Genomic DNA, 14,921 nt, shown 5'->3' with positions numbered 1-14,921 from the left:
TGGAGTGCAGTGGAATGGAATGGAATAGAATGGAGTGGAGTGGAGTGGAAGGAAGAGGAATGGAGTAGAATGGAATGGAATGGAAAGGAATGGAAAGGAATGGAGTGGATTGGAAAGGGAGTGGAGTGGAGTAGAATGGATTGGAATGCAATAGAATGGAGTGACGTGGAATAGTTTGGAAAGGAATGGCATGGAATGGAGTAGAGTGGAATGGAAGGGAATGGAATGCAATGGAATTGAGTGGAATGGAGTGGAGTGGAGTGGAGTGGAGAGGAATGGAATGGAGTGGAAAGGTGTGAAAGGAGTGGAATGGAGTGGAGTGGAATGCAATGGAGTAGATTGGAATGAAGTGGAAAGGAATGGAATGGAGAGAAGTAGAGTAGAATGGAGTGGATTGGAATGGAGGGGAGCAGAGTGGAGTTAACAGCAGTGGATTGGAATACAGCGGATGGAGTAGAGTGGAAGGGAGTGTAATTATATGGAATGGAATGGATTGGATTGGATTGGAGTGGAAGGGAGTGGAGTGGAGTTGAAAGTAGAGGAATCGAAAGAAGTGGAAAGGAGTGGAGTAGAGTGGATTAGAGTGGATTGGAATGGAATGGAGTGGAGTGGAATGGTGTGGAAACGAATGGAAGGGAGGGGAGTGGAATGGAACGAAATGGAATGGAATGTAGTGGAATGGAGAGGAGTGGAGTGGACTGGAGTGGAATTTAATCGAATGGAGTTTACTGAAGTGGAATGTATTTGAGAGGAGGGTAATGGACAGGAATTGAGTGGAGTGGAGTGGAGTGAAATACATCGGAATGGCATGGAATTGAATGGAATGGAGGGTAGTGGAATGCAGTGGAGTCTAGTCGATTGGAGTGGTGAGGAATAGAACGGAGTGGCATGGAATGGAGCACAGTGGAATGCAATGGAGTGGAGTGGATTGGAAAGGGGTGGAGTGGAGTGACGATGGGTGAAGTGGAATGGAATGGAGTGGAGTGCAGAGGAGTCTCATGGAATGGAATGGAACGCAATGGAAGCTGAGATTGTACCACTGCGCTCCAGGATGAGTGACAGAGTGTGATACTCTCGAAAGAAAGGAATGGAATGGAATGCAGTGGAATGGAATGGAATGCAATGGGGTGCATTGGAGTGGAGTGGAATGAAGTGAAGTGGATTGGAGTGGAATGGAGAGGAAAGGAACGGTATGGAACGGAATGAAGTGGACTGGAGTGGGGTGGAGTTGAGTTCAATGGAATGGAGCGAAATGGAATCAGATGCAGTGAAATGGAGTAGGGAGGAGTGCAGTAGAGTGAAAAGGAGTGCAATGGAGTGGAATGGAATCGGAAGTAATGGAAAGTAGTGGAGTGGATGGAACGGATAGGAAAGGAGTGGAGCGGAGTGGAATGGAATGGAGCGGGAGGTGGGATGGGGCCACTGAACTCCAGGCTGGCTGACTGAGTGAGATATTCTCGAAATAAAGGAATGGAATGGAATGCCGTAGAATGGAATGGAACGGAGTGGAGTGGAGTGGAATGGAGTGAGTTGGAGCAGAGTGGAATGAAGAATGCAATGGGATGGAAGGGAATTGAATGAAATGCAGTGGAGTGCAGTGGAGTGCATTGCAGTGGAATGGAGCAGAATGGAATGGAAAGGAGTGGAATGGACAGGAGTGGAGTGCACTGGAGAGGAGAGGTTAGGAATGCAGTGGAATGGAATTGGATGTAATGGAACGTAGAGGAGTGGAGTGGAATGGAGTGGGTCAGAGTGGAATGGAATGGAATGCAATGGAAAGGAATGGAGTGGAATAGAATGGAATGGAATGGAATGGAAAGGAACGGATTGGAATGAAATGTAGCGGAGTGGAGTGAAATGGAGTGGAATGGAATGGAGGAGAATGGAGTGGAATGTGATAGAATGGAGAGGAGGGGAATGGAGCAGAATTGAATGGTGTGCAGCGGAATGGAGTGGAGTGGAATGGAATCAAATGGAGTGGAATGGAACAGAGTGGAATGGAATGGAGTGCAATAGACTAGAATTGAGTGTAGTGTAGTGGAATTTATTGGAATGGACTGAAATGGAGTGGAATGGAATAGAATTGAGAGGAATGGAATTTAATGGAATGGAATGGAAAGGAATAGAATTGAATGGAACGGAATTAAAAGAATGCAATGGAATGCAATGGAATAGAATGCAATGGAATGTATAGTTGACATGTAATATGAGCTGAGATTGTGACACTGCACTCCAGCCAGGGTGACATAGTGATATCCTGTCCTAAGAAGTGAATGGAATGCAATGGAGTGAAATGGAATGGAAAGAAATGGAATGGAGTGGAGTGGAAGGGAATGGAGTGGAATGGAAGCGAATGCAGTGGAGTGGAGCGGGGTGGAGTGGAATGAAATGGAATGCAGTGGACTGTAATGGCATGGAGTGGAAAGAAGTAGAGTGGAATGGAGTGGAATGGAATGGACTGGCATAGAATGGAGTGGAATTGAATGCAATGGAGTGGATTGGAAAGGAATAGAAAGGAGTAGAGTGGAGTAGAGTGGTGTGGAGTGGAGTGGAATGGAGCTGAATGTACTTCAATGGAGTACAATGGAATGGAACGGAGTGGAATGGAATGGAATGATATGAGGTGGACTGGAGTGGAATGTAGTGGAGTGGAATGGAATGGAATAGAATGGAATGGAGTAGAGTGTATCGGAATGCAGTGGCGATAAGTGGAGTGGAATGGAATGCATTGGGGTAGAGTGGAGTGGAATATAATGGAATGGAGTGGAGAGGAGGGGAGTGGAGTGGAATGGAATTGAGTGAAGGGGAGTGCAGTTGAATGGAATATCGTGGTGTGGAGTGGAGTGGAAGTGAATGGAGTGAATAGGAGTGGAATTAAATGAAATGGAATGGAGTGGAGAGAAACGCAGTTGATTGGAGTGGAGTGGAGTGAAAAGGAATGGAAAGGAGTGGGATGGAGTCTTATGGATTGGAGTGGAATGGAGTGGAATGGAATGAAGTGGAAAGGAGTGGAACGGAGTGAAAATGAATTTAGTGGACTGGAGTGGAATGGAGTTAAATGGAATGGAATGGAATGGAGTGGAATGGAATGGAATGGAGTGGAGTGGAATGGAATAGAATGGAATGGCATGGAATAGAATGGAATGGAGTGGAGTGGGGAGGAGTGGAATGGATTGGAGTGAAGTGGAGTGGAATGGAATTGAGTGGAGCGGAGAGGAAAGGAATGGAATGGAGTGGAGTGGAACGGCATGGAATGGGGTGGAATGGAATGGATAGAAGTGGAGTGGAGTGGAGTGGATTGGAGTGTAGTGGAAGGGAATGGAGTGCAGTGTAATGGACTGGAATGGAGCAGAGCAGAATGGAGTGGACTGGAGTGGAGTGGAATGGAATGGGATGGAATGGAATGGGAGCTGCGATTTTACCAGTGTGCTCTAGGCAGGGTGACTGAGTGTCATACTCTCAAAAGAAAGGAATGGAATGGAACGCAGTGGAATGGAATGGAACAGATTGGACATTAGTGGAGTGGAATGTGGAGGAATGGAATGAAATGGAACGTAATGGCATGAATTGGAGTGGTGTGGGGTGGAATGGATTATAGTGGAATGGGGTGGAAGGGAATGGGATGGAGTGGAATGGAGTGCAGTGGAGTGGAACGGAGTTGAATGGCCTAGAATTGAGTGGACAGTAGTGGAATGTAATGGAATGGAATGGAATCCATTGTAATAGAATATAATACATTGGAAAGTTGAGATGTAGTGTGAGCTGAGATTGTGCCACTGCACTCCAGACTGGGTGACACGTTATATCCTGTGGATAGAAAGGAATGGAATGCAATAGAGTGAAATGGAATGGAGTGGAATGGAATTGAATGGAATGGAGTGGAGTGGAGTGGAGTGGAGTCGAATGGAGACGAATGGAATGGGACGGAGTGGAATGGAACGGAGTGGAGTGGAGTATCGTGGAGTGAAATAGAATGGAATGCAATGGGTTGGAATGGAATGCAATGGACTGCTGAAAGGAAATGTGAGCTGTTATTGTTCCACTGCACGCCAGCCTTTGTGACGGAATGAAATCCTGTGGAAAAAAAGGATTGGAATGAAATGGAATGGAATGGAATGGAATGGAGAGGAGTGTAGTGGTGTGGAGTGAAATGGAGTGGAGTGTCGTGGAAGAGAGTGGAATGGAGTGGAATGGAATGAAGAGGAAAGGAACGGAGTGGAGTGGAATGGAACGGAGTGGAGTGGAATGGAACGGAGTGGAGTGGAATGGAATCCAATGGAATGAAATGGAATTGAATCGAATGGAATGAAGAAATATGTGCAGTGATTTGGCCACTGCGCTGGAGCCTGCGTGACAGAGGGAGATCCTGTCGATAAAACAGAGTGGAATGGAAGGGATTGGAATGGAATGGAATGGAACGTATTGGAGTGGAGTGGAGTGGAATTGAGTGGAGTGGAGTGCACTGGAATGGAATGGAATGCAATGGAATGTAATGGAATGATGAAATGATATGTGAGCTGAGATTGTGCCACTGCACTCCACGCTGGGTGACAGAGTGAGATACTCTTGAAAGAAAGAAATGGAATGGAAAGAATTTTTAATTGGGTGGATTCGAGTGGACTGAAGTAGAGTGCAGTGGAATGGAGAGGAATGGAATGGAATGGAATCGGATGTAAAGGAATGGAATGATGTGGAGTGGAGTGGTGAGGAGTGTAGTGCTGTGGAATGGAGCAGAAAGTAATGGGATGGTGTGGAGTGGAGTGCAGTGCAGTGGAGTGGAGAGGAGTGCAATGGCGTGGAATGGAATCGTATGTAAAGGAACGTACTGGAGTGGAGTGGAGTGGAAAGGAGTGGAATGGAATGGAATTGAATGTAATGGAAAGCAAAGGAATGGAATGCGATGCAATGGAATTTAATGCAATAGAATGCAGTTCAATAGAGAGTTGACATGTAATGTGAGCTGAGATTGTGCCTAAGCTCTCCAGGCTGTTTGACACAGTGATATCGTGTCGAAAGAATGGAGTGGAATGCAGTGGTGTGAAATGGAATGGAATGTAGTGGACAGGAGGAGAATGGAGTGGAGTGAAGAGGAACAGAGTGGAATGGAATGGGATGCAGTGGAATGGAATGCAGTGGAGTGGAGTGAAATAGAAAGAAATGAAATGGGATGGAATGGAATGCAATGGAATGGAGAACAGAAATGTGAGCTGAGATTGTGTGACTACACTCCAGCCTTAGTGACCGAGAGAGATTCTGTGGAAGGATAGAACTGATTTCAAAGGAGTGGAATGGAAGGGAATGTAGTACAGTGGAGTAGAGTGGAATGGAGTGAAACTGAATAGAATGGAGTGGAATGCAATGGAATGGAATGGAATGGAGAGGAGTGGAATAGAGAGGAGTGCACTGCAATGGAGTGGAGTGGAGTGGAAGGGAGTGGAGTGCAATGGAATGTAGTGGAGTGCAGTGGAGTGGAATGGAAAGGAGTGGAAAGGATTGGAAGGTGTAGAGTGGACTGGAATGGAATAGAATGGAACAGAATGCAGTGGAGTGGAGGGGAGTGGAGGTGAGTGGAGTGGCATGGAGTGGAATGGAATGGAATGGAGTGAAATGGAATCCAATGGGTTGGAATGGAGTGGAGTGGAGTGGAGTGGAATGGAGAGGAGTCGAATGGAATGGAAGGGAATGCAACGGAACGCAGTGGTGTGGATTGGAAAGCAGTGAAATGGAGTACTATGGAATCTAAAGGAGTGGAGTGGAGTCTAGTGGAGTGGAATGGAATGGAACCAAATGGAATGGAATGGCACGGAATGGAGTGGAGTAGAGTGGAGTGGGAAGGAAGGGAGATGAGTGGAATGGAGAGGAATGGAATGGAGTGGAGTGGATTGGATTGGAATGAACTGGAATGGAGAGGGATGGAATGAAGTGGAACGGAATGGACTGCAATGGAATTGAATGGAGTGAAATGGAGAGGAGTGGAGTGGAGTGGAATGGAGTGTAAATGAATGGAATGGAGTGGAATGGAAGGGAATGGAGACAAGTGGATAGGAATTGAATGAAGCAGATTGGAGTGGAGTGGAGTGGAGTGGCATGGAATGGAATGAAGTGGAAGGGAATGCAATGGAGTGGAATGTAATGGAATAAAATGGAATGGAGTGGAATGGAGAGGAATGGAGTGGAGTGGAGTGGAATGGAGGGGAGTAAGAGGAAGAGAATGGAATGGAATCGAAAGGAGGGAAGTGCAATTGTGTGGAGGGGAGTGGAGATGAAAGGAGTGGAGTGATGTGGAGTCGAGAGGAAAGGAATGGAATGGCATGGAATGGAGTTAAGTGGAGTGGAATGGAGTGGAAGGTAACGGAATGGAATGAAAAGGAGTGGATTGGAATGGAGTGGAATGGAATGGAGTGGAATGGAGTGGAGTAGAATTGAGTGGGTTGCAGAGGAGTGGAATGGAGTGGAATGGAAGGGAATTGAATGGAATGTAGTGGAAAGGAATGGAATGGAGTGGATTGAAATTAAATGGAAATGATTGGAGTGCAGTGGAATGGAGGGGAGTGGAATAAAATGGATTATAGTGCAGTGGAATGGAGTGGACTGGAGTGGAGATGAGTGGAGTGGACCGAAATGGAATGGAATGGAGTGGAGTGGAATGGTGTGGAGTGGGGTGGAAAGGAATGGAACAGAATGGAATGGAGAGGAATGGAGTGGCATGTAGTGGAGTGGAGTGAAGTGGAAAGGATTGGAATTGAATGGAATTGAATGGAGTAGAGTGGAGTGCAATAGAATGGAGTGGAGTGGAGTGGAATGCAGTTGAGTAGATTTTAGTTGAATGGAGTGTAGTGGAATGGAATGGAATGGCATGGAATGGAATGGAACAGAAGCGGAGATAGTGCGACTGTGCTCCAGGCTATGTGACAGAGTGAGATAACATTGAAAGAAAGGAATGGAATGGAATGGAATGGAGTGGACTGCATGGGAACAGAGTGGAGTGAAGTGGAGTGGCCTGGAATGGAGAGAACTGGAATGAGATGGAATGGAATGGATTGAAATGGAGCGGAGTGAGGTGGAGCGGAATACAGTGCAATGGAGATGAATGCAAGGGGATGGCGTGAAGTGGAGTGGAGTGGAATGCAGTTAAGTGTAGAGGAGTGTAAAGCAGTGGAATGCAATTGGATGTAACGCAATGTAGTGGAGTGGACTGGAGTAGAATGGAAGGAAATGGAACGGAGCAGAGCCTAGCAGAGCTGAATGGAGTGGAACGGAAAGAAAAGGAACAGAACAGAACGGGAGCTGAGACTGTGCCACTGCACTCCATGCTGAGTGACAGAGTGAGATACTCTCGAAAGAAAGGAAAAGAATGCAATGGAGTACAACAGAACGGAATGGAATGGAATGGAATGGAATGGAATGGAATGGAATAGAATGGAGTAGAATGGAATGGAATGGAGTGCATTGGAGTGAAGTGGAGTGGAGTGGAATGGATTGGAGAGAAATGGAATGGGATGGAATGGAATGGAATGAACCGGCGTTGATTGAGGTGGAGAGGATAGCAGTGGAATGGAGGGGAATGGAATGAGGAGGAGTGGAATTGAGAGGAGAGCATTGCAGCAAAGTGGAGGAGTGGAATGGAGTGGAATGGATTTGGATGTAATGGAATGTAATGGAGTGGAGTAGAGTTGAGTGGAACGGAGGAGAATAGATTAGAATTGAAAGTAATGGAATGGAAAGCAGTGGAAGGGAATGGAATGCAAAGAATGGAGTGGAGTGGAAAGGAGTAGAATGGAATGGAGTGGAACGGAATAGAATGGAATAGAATGGAATGGATTGGAGTGGGAAAGATTGGAGTGCAGTGGAATGGAGTGGAATAGAATGGAGTGGAGTGGAGTGGAGGGAAGAGGAATGGAGTAGAATGGAATGGAGTGGAAAGGAATGGAAAGGAATGGAGTGGTTTGGAAAGGGAGTGGAGTGGAGTAGAATGGATTGGAATGCTATGGAATGGAGTGACGTGGAATAGTTTGGAAAGGAATGGCATGGAATGGAGTAGAGTGGAATGGAGGGGAATGGAATGCAATGGAATTGAGTGGAATGGAGTGGAGTGGAGTGGAGTGGAGAGGAATGGAATGGAGTGGAAAGATGTGAAAGGAGTGGAATGGAGTGGAGTGGAATGCAATGGAGTAGATTGGAATGAAGTGGAAAGGAATGGAATGGAGAGAATTAGAGTAGAATAGAGTGGATTGGAATGGAGGGGAGCAGAGTGGAGTTAACAGCAGTGGATTGGAATACAGCGGATGGAGTAGAGTGGAAGGGAGTGTAATTATATGGAATGGAATGGATTGGATTGGATTGGAGTGGAAGGGAGTGGAGTGGAGTTGAAAGTAGAGGAATCGAAAGAAGTGGAAAGGAGTGGAGTAGAGTGGATTAGAGTGGATTGGAATGGAATGGAGTGGAGTGGAATGGTGTGGAAACGAATGGAAGGGAGGGGAGTGGAATGGAACGAAATGGAATGGAATGTAGTGGAATGGAGAGGAGTGGAGTGGACTGGAGTGGAATTTAATCGAATGGAGTTTACTGAAGTGGAATGTATTTGAGAGGAGGGTAATGGACAGGAATTGAGTGGAGTGGAGTGGAGTGAAATACATCGGAATGGCATGGAATTGAATGGAATGGAGGGTAGTGGAATGCAGTGGAGTCTAGTCGATTGGAGTGGTGAGGAATAGAACGGAGTGGCATGGAATGGAGTACAGTGGAATGCAATGGAGTGGAGTGGATTGGAAAGGGGTGGAGTGGAGTGACGATGGGTGAAGTGGAATGGAATGGAGTGGAGTGCAGAGGAGACTCATGGAATGGAATGGAACGCAATGGAAGCTGAGATTGTACCACTGCGCTCCAGGATGGGTGACAGAGTGTGATACTCTCGAATGAAAGGAATGGAATGGAATGCAGTGGAATGGAATGGAATGCAATGGGGTGCATTGGAGTGGAGTGGAATGAAGTGAAGTGGATTGGAGTGGAATGGAGAGGAATGGAACGGTATGGAACGGAATGAAGTGGACTGGAGTGGGGTGGAGTTGAGTTCAATGGAATGGAGCGAAATGGAATCAGATGCAGTGAAATGGAGTAGGGAGGAGTGCAGTAGAGTGAAAAGGAGTGCAATGGAGTGGAATGGAATCGGAAGTAATGGAAAGTAGTGGAGTGGATGGAACGGATAGGAAAGGAGTGGAGCGGAGTGGAATGGAATGGAGCGGGAGGTGGGATGGGGCCACTGCACTCCAGGCCGGCTGACTGAGTGAGATATTCTCGAAATAAAGGAATGGAATGGAATGCCGTAGAATGGAATGGAACGGAGTGGAGTGGAGTGGAATGGAGTGAGTTGGAGCAGAGTGGAATGAAGAATGCAATGGGATGGAAGGGAATTGAATGAAATGCAGTGGAGTGCAGTGGAGTGCATTGCAGTGGAATGGAGCAGAATGGAATGGAAAGGAGTGGAATGGACAGGAGTGGAGTGCACTGGAGAGGAGAGGTTAGGAATGCAGTGGAATGGAATTGGATGTAATGGAACGTAGAGGAGTGGAGTGGAATGGAGTGGGTCAGAGTGGAATGGAATGGAATGCAATGGAAAGGAATGGAGTGGAATAGAATGGAATGGAATGGAATGGAAAGGAACGGATTGGAATGAAATGTAGTGGAGTGGAGTGAAATGGAGTGGAATGGAATGGAGGGGAGTGGAGTGGAATGTGATAGAATGGAGAGGAGGGGAATGGAGCAGAATTGAATGGTGTGCAGCGGAATGGAGTGGAGTGGAATGGAATCAAATGGAGTGGAATGGAACAGAGTGGAATGGAATGGAGTGCAATAGACTAGAATTGAGTGTAGTGTAGTGGAATTTATTGGAATGGACTGAAATGGAGTGGAATGGAATGGAATTGAGAGGAATGGAATGGAATGGAATGGAATGGAAAGGAATAGAATTGAATGGAACGGAATTAAAAGAATGCAATGGAATGCAATGGAATAGAGTGCAATGGAATGTATAGTTGACATGTAATATGAGCTGAGATTGTGACACTGAACTCCAGCCAGAGTGACATAGTGATATCCTGTCGTAAGAAGTGAATGGAATGCAATGGAGTGAAATGGAATGGAAAGAAATGGAATGGAGTGGAGTGGAAGGGAATGGAGTGGAATGGAAGCGAATGCAGTGGAGTGGAGCGGGGTCGAGTGGAATGAAATGGAATGCAGTGGACTGTAATGGCATGGAGTGGAAAGAAGTAGAGTGGAATGGAGTGGAATGGAATGGACTGGCATAGAATGGAGTGAAATTGAATGCAATGGAGTGGATTGGAAAGGAATAGAAAGGAGTAGAGTGGAGTAGAGTGGTGTGGAGTGGAGTGGAATGGAGCTGAATGTACTTCAATGGAGTACAATGGAATGGAACGGAGTGGAATGGAATGGAATGATATGAGGTGGATTGGAGTGGAATGTAGTGGAGTGGAATGCAATGGAATAGAATGGAATGGAGTAGAGTGTATCGGAATGCAGTGGCGATAAGTGGAGTGGAATGGAATGCATTGGAGTAGAGCAGAGTGGAATATAATGGAATGGAGTGGAGAGGAGGGGAGTGGAGTGGAATTGAATTGAGTGAAGGGGAGTGCAGTTGAATGGAATATCGTGGTGTGGAGTGGAGTGGAAGTGAATGGAGTGAATAGGAGTGGAATTAAATGAAATGGAATGGAGTGGAGAGAAACGCAGTTGATTGGAGTGGAGTGGAGTGAAAAGGAATGGAAAGGTGTGGGATGGAGTCTTATGGATTGGAGTGGAATGGAGTGGAATGGAATGAAGTGGAAAGGAGTGGAACGGAGTGAAATTGAATTTAGTGGACTGGAGTGGAATGGAGTTAAATGGAATGGAATGGAATGGAGTGGAATGGAATGGAATGGAATGGAGTGGAATGGAATAGAATGGAATGGAACGGAATAGAATGGAATGGAGTGGAGTGGAGAGGAGTGGAATGGATTGGAGTGAAGTGGAGTGGAATGGAATTGAGTGGAGCGGAGAGGAAAGGAATGGAATGGAGTGGAGTGGAATGGCAAGGAATGGAGTGGAATGGAATGGATAGAAGTGGAGTGGAGTGGAGTGGATTGGAGTGTAGTGGAAGGGAAAGGAGTGCAGTGTAATGGACTGGAATGGAGCAGAGCAGAATGGAGTGGACTGGAGTGGAGTGGAATGGAATGGGATGGAATGGAATGGGAGCTGCGATTTTACCAGTGTGCTCTAGGCAGGGTGACTGAGTGTCATACTCTCAAAAGACAGGAATGGAATGGAACGCAGTGGAATGGAATGGAACAGATTGGACATTAGTGGAGTGGAATGTGGAGGAATGGAATGAAATGGAACGTAATGGCATGAATTGGAGTGGTGTGGGGTGGAATGGATTATAGTGGAATGGGGTGGAAGGGAATGGGATGGAGTGGAATGGAGTGCAGTGGAGTTGAACGGAGTTGAATGGCCTGGAATTGAGTGGACAGTAGTGGAATGGAATGGAATGGAATGGAATCCATTGTAATAGAATATAATACATTGGAAAGTTGAGATGTAGTGTGAGCTGAGATTGTGCCACTGCACTCCAGACTGGGTGACAAGCTATATCCTGTGGATAGAAAGGAATGGAATGCAATAGAGTGAAATGGAATGGAGTGGAATGGAATTGAATGGAATGGAGTGGAGTGGAGTGGAGTGGAGTCGAATGGAGACGAATGGAATGGGACGGAGTGGAATGGAACGGAGTGGAGTGGAGTATCGTGGAGTGAAATAGAATGGAATGCAATGGGTTGGAATGGAATGCAATGGACTGCTGAAAGGAAATGTGAGCTGTTATTGTTCCACTGCACGCCAGCCTTTGTGACGGAATGAAATCCTGTGGAAAAAAAGGATTGGAATGGAATGGAATGGAATGGAATGGAATGGAATGGAGAGGAGTGTAGTGGTGTGGAGTGAAATGGAGTGGAGTGTCGTGGAGGAGAGTGGAATGGAGTGGAATGGAATGAAGAGGAAAGGAACGGAGTGGAGTGGAATGGAACGGAGTGGAGTGGAATGGAACGGAGTGGAGTGGAATGGAATCCAATGGAATGAAATGGAATTGAATCGAATGGAATGAAGAAATATGTGCAGTGATTTGGCCACTGCGCTGGAGCCTGCGTGACAGAGGGAGATCCTGTCGATAAAACAGAGTGGAATGGAAGGGATTGGAATGGAATGGAATGGAACATATTGGAGTGGAGTGGAGTGGAATTGAGTGGAGTGGAGTGCACTGGAATGGAATGGAATGCAATGGAATGTAATGGAATGATGAAATGATATGTGAGCTGAGATTGTGCCACTGCACTCCACGCTGGGTGACAGAGTGAGATACTCTTGAAAGAAAGAAATGGAATGGAAAGAATTTTTAATTGGGTGGATTCGAGTGGACTGAAGTAGAGTGCAGTGGAATGGAGAGGAATGGAATGGAATGGAATCGGATGTAAAGGAATGGAATGATGTGTAGTGGAGTGGTGAGGAGTGTAGTGCTGTGGAATGGAGCAGAAATTAATGGGATGGTGTGGAGTGGAGTGCAGTGCAGTGGAGTGGAGAGGAGTGCAATGGCGTGGAATGGAATCGGGTGTAAAGGAACGTACTGGAGTGGAGTGGAGTGGAAAGGAGTGGAATGGAATGGAATTGAATGTAATGGAAAGCAAAGGAATGGAATGCGATGCAATGGAATTTAATGCAATAGAATGCAGTTCAATAGAGAGTTGACATGTAATGTGAGCTGAGATTGTGCCTAAGCTCTCCAGGCTGTTTGACACAGTGATATCGTGTCGAAAGAATGGAGTGGAATGCAGTGGCGTGAAATGGAATGGAATGTAGTGGACAGGAGGAGAATGGAGTGGAGTGAAGAGGAACAGAGTGGAATGGAATGGGATGCAGTGGAATGGAATGCAGTGGAGTGGAGTGAAATAGAAAGAAATGGAATGGGATGGAATGGAATGCAATGGAATGGAGAAGAGAAATGTGAGCTGAGATTGTGTGACTACACTCCAGCCTTAGTGACCGAGAGAGATTCTGTGGAAGGATAGAACTGATTTCAAAGGAGTGGAATGGAAGGGAATGTAGTACAGTGGAGTAGAGTGGAATGGAGTGAAACAGAATAGAATGGAGTGGAATGCAATGGAATGGAATGGAATGGAGTGGAGTGGAATAGAGAGGAGTGCACTGCAATGGAGTGGAGTGGAGTGGAAGGGAGTGGAATGCAATGGAATGTAGTGGAGTGCAGTGGAGTGGAATGGAATGGAGTGGACAGGATTGGAAGGTGTAGAGTGGACTGGAATGGAATAGAATGGAACAGAATGCAGTGGAGTGGAGGGGAGTGGAGGTGAGTGGAGTGGCATGGAGTGGAATGGAATGGAATGGAGTGAAATGGAATCCAATGGATTGGAATGGAGTGGAGTGGAGTGGAGTGGAATGGAGAGGAGTCGAATGGAATGGAAGGGAATGCAACGGAACGCAGTGGTGTGGATTGGAAAGCAGTGAAATGGAGTACTATGGAATCTAAAGGAGTGGAGTGGAGTCTAGTGGAGTGGAATGGAATGGAACCAAATGGAATGGAATGGCACGGAATTGAGTGGAGTAGAGTGGAGTGGGAAGGAAGGGAGATGAGTGGAATGGAGAGGAATGGAATGGAGTGGAGTGGATTGGATTGGAATGAACTGGAATGGAGAGGGATGGAATGAAGTGGAACGGAATGGACTGCAATGGAATTGAATGGAGTGAAATGGAGAGGAGTGGAGTGGAGTGGAATGGAGTGGAAATGAATGGAATGGAGTGGAATGGAAGGGAATGGAGACAAGTGGATAGGAATTGAATGAAGCAGATTGGAGTGGAGTGGAGTGGAGTGGCATGGAATGGAATGAAGTGGAAGGGAATGCAATGGAGTGGAATGTAATGGAATAAAATGGAATGGAGTGGAATGGAGAGGAATGGAGTGGAGTGGAGTGGAATGGAGGGGAGTAAGAGGAAGAGAATGGAATGGAATCGAAAGGAGGGAAGTGCAATTGTGTGGAGGGGTGTGGAGACGAAAGGAGTGGAGTGATGTGGAGTCGAGAGGAAAGGAATGGAATGGCATGGAATGGAGTTAAGTGGAGTGGAATGGAGTGGAAGGTAATGGAGTGGAATGAAAAGGAGTGGATTGGAATGGAGTGGAATGGAATGGAGTGGAATGGAGTGGAGTAGAATGGAGTGGGTTGCAGAGGAGTGGAATGGAGTGGAATGGAAGGGAATGGAATGGAATGTAGTGGAAAGGAATGGAATGGAGTGGATTGAAATTAAATGGAAAGGATTGGAGTGCAGTGGAATGGAGGGGAGTGGAATAAAATGGAGTATAGTGCAGTGGAATGGAGTGGACTGGAGTGGAGATGAGTGGAGTGGACCGAAATGGAATGGAATGGAGTGGAGTGGAACGGTGTGGAGTGGGGTGGAAAGGAATGGAACAGAATGGAATGGAGAGGAATGGAGCGGCATGTAGTGGAGTGGAGTGAAGTGGAAAGGAATGGAATTGAATGGAATTGAATGGAGTGGATTGAAGTGCAATAGAATGGAGTGGAGTGGAGTGGAATGCAGTGGAGTAGATTTTAGTGGAATGGAGTGTAGTGGAATGGAATGGAATGGCATGGAATGGAATGGAACAGAAGCGGAGATAGTGCGACTGTGCTCCAGGCTATGTGACAGAGTGAGATAACATTGAAAGAAAGGAATGGAATGGAATGGAATGGAGTGGACTGCATGGGAACAGAGTGGAGTGAAGTGGAGTGGCCTGGAATGGAGAGAACTGGAATGAGATTTAATGGAATGGATTGAAATGGAGCGGAGTGAGGTGGAGCGGAATACAGTGC

Source organism: Pongo pygmaeus, chromosome Y, assembly GCF_028885625.2.
Source record: "Pongo pygmaeus isolate AG05252 chromosome Y, NHGRI_mPonPyg2-v2.0_pri, whole genome shotgun sequence".
Taxonomy (NCBI): domain Eukaryota; kingdom Metazoa; phylum Chordata; class Mammalia; order Primates; family Hominidae; genus Pongo; species Pongo pygmaeus.
Note: the sequence above shows the minus strand (reverse complement) of the source record.